Source organism: Nannospalax galili, unplaced genomic scaffold, assembly GCF_000622305.1.
Source record: "Nannospalax galili isolate Female #2095 unplaced genomic scaffold, S.galili_v1.0 scaffold414, whole genome shotgun sequence".
Classification (NCBI taxonomy): Eukaryota; Metazoa; Chordata; class Mammalia; order Rodentia; family Spalacidae; genus Nannospalax; species Nannospalax galili.
Window position 1 is genome coordinate 31,085 of NW_008334506.1, and position 4,965 is coordinate 36,049.

Sequence of the window (4,965 nt, forward strand, 5' to 3'; positions counted from 1 at the left end):
CTCACAGCTGATTTTTCAGCCCCAGTTAACCAGTTTCAGTTGTCCCAGTAAAGCAAAGGTTTTATTTCAGTGGTGTTGGTCTCTTCTTCATCACAGCTGATTCTTAAGTCCTAGCTGATCAGAAACCAGACTCTCAGTTCAAAATATCATACATAGTCTTTGCTTTCTTTGAAACATTCCAAGCCAGGCCTGTAATGTCTACAGCTTTTTCAATATTTGTTCTATATACTCAGTGTGTTCTCCAGTCGATGCTCCAAAACCTTGTACAATCCTCCCCACAACAACTGGGTCAGGTCTGTCACAGCAACAGCTCACTTAATGCTACTAATTTTTGCCTTAGTTTAACTTCAGTTGCCAATTATAAAAACACTGACCAAAACCAACTTGGGTAGGAAAGGGATTATTTGACTGACAAGCACAGTCAATCACCAAGGGAAGCCAAGGCAGGAACTCAGGGCAGGAACCTGGATCACAGACCATAGAAGAAGCTGTTTACTGGCTCGTTCAGTCCATGAGTCTTGACGTCTCAGCAGTCCCATTCTTCACTAATAGTAGAACCAACTTATTCGGATTCCAATGTAGACTGAAGAATAGCAGACGTCTAGACATCCTCCAGGCCTTCAGTGCTAGACTGGCAAACTGAGGCAATATATATATACTCTTAGAAGCTTCTATAGTGATAGATATTCATGTGGCTTTTTCTAAGGGCCTTTAGTATTACTTACCATACTGAGTTGGATTCCCAGCACTCAACTTGCAGCTGACGTCCATCCATAACTCCAGTTCTATTGCACCAATAGCCCCCTTCTAACTTCTACAAGCAAGACACACAGGTGGTGCATTTACATACGTACAGACAGAACACTCATAACATAAAACTAATAATTTTTTTTAATTTACATGTTTTGGGATTAGAAAGATTGCTCAGACATTAAGAGCACTGCCTACTCTTACAAAGGACTTGTGTCCTACTCCCAGCACCCACATGACAGCTAACAACCATTTGTAACTCCAGTTCCAGGAGAATCCAACACCCTTTTCTTCCTCCATGGCCATTGGCTGATACAAGTGCACTTACACACATGCAGGCAATGCACATATACACATAAAATAAAAATTAAAAATTACATATATTATTTTAAGTTTGTGTGTTTGTAAGTGTGTTAGTGTGTGAGTGTGAGTGTTTCTGAGTGTGTATGAGTGTGACCATGTGTGTGTGACTGTGTGAGTGTGTGTGTGAGTGTGTGTAAGTGTGTGTGAGTGTGAGTGTGTGTGTGAGTGGGTCTGTTTGTCAGTGTGTCTGTGTGAGTGTTCAGGTAAACGTATATGTGTTTGTGTGTGTGAGTGTGTGTGTGTGTGTTCTTAATAAACTAATCATTGAAATTGCCCAAAGATATATACATAAAACAAATGGCACAAATTAGGAGTGAATAATATGACTGTTTTCAGTTATACTAAATTATAAAAATGTACAGAGTTTCATTTTCTCAGAAGACTATGAAGGGAATGTAAAATTGTCCTTTATAGTTGAAATCAATGTAATTTTCTTTTAGCAGAAATTTTTTCCCTTCATCAATCATTGCTATTTTAAGACACCAAAAATCTGATTTAAAACAGATTTGTAGGTTAAGAGCACTATCCATCACTCCCTTCTGGCCACAAAGTGCATTTATGCTGGCAGGAAAAACACTCATTCACATAAAAAGAAAAGAAAAAAAATCAGAAAATTAAAATAACTTTGTAAAGAAATTTATAAAAAAGCAAAATATGGACTACAGAGTTTATTCAGTAGTTAAAAACACTTGCTGCGTTTTCAGAGGACCCTGCTTCTGTTCCTAACACCCACATGGCAGCTGTCAACCATCTATGACTCCAGTCACACAGTGACTTAATTTCAGTTCAGAGTAATTGTGAATCTAAGTGTTGAAATTGTCATTGAGCTGTGCTTGTCAAACGTGTTTTGGGGATGTCTTTCTCTCTTTGGTTGAGGTGTTTGTTTTGAGAATAGGAAGTGTAGTTTCTTAAGGGCTATTAATCTTAGAATTCATTTTCTTATTTTTTTTGCATGTAAAAACAAATTATTTTACAACTTCTCTTCCTTAAGTTTGTAATAAATTACTAAACTAATTTTTATGGAAATTAGGAATAATTATAAATGTATATTGCAAATTAGAAAATATTTGCAGTGCCTCATAGAGCTTCCAGAAGGAAAAACCACCTACAATTAGTCTGGCTGCTGATTGACAGGTTTGTCTGAATTACTAAATCCTATTTAATTCCCAGCTGGAAAGAAACTTTTGTTGGATATAGAATTTTTCTGACAGTTTAATTTTCCTTTCAGCGTTGCATCGGTGACAAATGGTTCTGGGTATTGAGGAGACCGCTGCCATTTTAAACGAATCCCGGTGGTGGTAAGGTATCTTTTTTAGTCATTTTGATTTCGTACACTGCATTAGTGTTCATTACGCCTCACAGGATTGCAAACGACTATCTAATTAATAAAGTATTTTAAAGTACAGGACTCAAACTGTAGTGAAGGGGTGTAGCAGTTTTAGGCCTGCCCCAGGCCAATGTTAAGAGACAGAGAGGGCTGAGCATGTGCTAGCGCTTGGTGCATCCACAGCTCTGCATTGCCGGAAGAAAAAGGGAGGGAATATTTTTAAATTTCAACAGATGTTTAGTGTATCTCTCCATTTATTGTACCGCTGTGTTAGTGTGTTTACCTACAATCTGCAAAACCCAGGACCCATGTTTACACACACACACACACACACACACACACACACGAATACTTAAAAGGTTGAATGCCTGTTCAACTCTTGGTAATCCCAGAGTTTTCGATTAATTGCATGAACCCGTAGTTCAATAATGGAAAGTGCTGCCTGATTTGCAGAGCATACACAAGTAGACAACAGATAATTTTTTAATTGAATGCAATTTCTATGCAATGGAGTTTGATATTATTTAGAGCCCCTCCCCTATTCACACCACCCCCCTCATTTAATGTAGTGTCTTATATATGTAATATAGCCTGTAGAGTCTGATTTGTGCCCCCAAATGTCCTTTGTGTGTGTCTACCCTGGGCCTGGCAACAGTCCCAGGGATATATTTAATATCTGTGCTTTTCTTAATTTTTATTTTTATTGAGCATTTGCAACTTCATAGAACAGTTCCTAATCAAATTCAGACCATTTCTCCCATTCAATTCCACCCCCATCCTTCCACCGAATCTCTTGTAGTCTGCCGCACATACTTAAGTCCTATTCCTTCAGGCATTAACATCTGTGCTGTGAATGCAGGTCATTGGAAAACACTCCAAGCATGCTGACAGGTTATGATTTTCATGTCCAGAACTACAGAGGATGTTAAGGGGAAAGTATTTCTTTAAATGAGAGGATAAAATAGAAGCACATGCAAACGTATTAATTCCTACGTAGAAAAAACTCCACTCTTTCTCCCTCAAAATACGTTTTCTAATCTTCCTAGATAAAATGTATTAAAAATATGACATTCATTAGAAAAAGAATAAAATTAGATACTCTAATTTTTTATCTGATACTAATGTTATGTTTGGTGAAAAACTACAAAATAGAATACTTTGTAATGAATAATTAAGAGTTACCATTCTTGGCATACCAAAACGTTTGATAATTACAGTAACATGTCTATAAAATTTACTCTAACATTTTCACATATACTATATTTACTAATAATTTTTGGTAACATTTGCATAGTATAATACAATATAATATATTAAACAATGTACTACTTGATAAATGGTATTATTTGTGAAATAACATAGGCACTGGATATCACAGTCAATTCAGAAAAAAGCAACAGGATATAAATGAGAGTACTAAGACTTTATGAGGATATATTAACATATATTTAATTGCAAAAATTTAGGTAATCGAATGTCTATATCATGGCATAGTCTTTAACAAATATGCTAATTAAAATATAACAAATATACAGAATAATCATTATTTTCTAAATATTTTTCATATCCTTAACATTTAATGTAAATGAAATCACAAGCTAGAAATATTTTGTTGCAATTTTTAGGTAGCACATGTTGAAAAAATTGGTGGAAATCGATTTACTACTTTAAATAAAATTTCAAAGTTGCTTGCACTGTTCCTTAGTACCTACATTCATGTTGTTCTGGCAGAATTTTTAACACATTCTATTGATGGATTCGAACTTTAACACAGCTATTTTAATATTCTTTTTATATACCCAGAATTTTTCTTTAATTAGCATAGGTCTTCTCAAACTAAAGGTATCTGAAAAGGCCTGGTTCTTGCAGTGCATACATTCTAATACTGAGATATAGCCTATATCTTATATCTTTTATTCTTGCATACATTATTTAACTTGGCATACATTATTTAATTTATACTCCTTCATATTTCTGAGATATGAATTGTTAATATCATTAGAACTTTTAATAGATCCCTTGATTTGCATTTAACTAAATAAAAAGATGACTCATTTTTTCAGAAAAAAATGTTGCATTACGAAACATGAAATGCCAAATTGTTTTTTTCTTATTAAGCAAACATAACTGAACTTACTATGTATAAACTCAGTATACAATCCACATTTAGAAGCAAAATACTAACATTATTTCCTGAATCACTGTTGATTGTTTAATTCATGAGAAAACATGAAAGAACGGATTAAACACCTTAAAACAAATTAAGAAAATAACACTCCTTCAATGGAGAAATATTTTATGTATACGGAAACTAAATAGTATACAGCAAAATTTTTCCTTGATTAAAAATGCTTTATAGATTAAATGATTTATGTGCATATATAATGTGATTACAAATACATATAAATATTAACATGTAATCTTATATAATACATATTATAAATATATCATATTAACAGAAAATATTGCCAGTATAATTTACAATAAAAGTAATTATATAAGCAGATTATTTTAATAAGCAATGA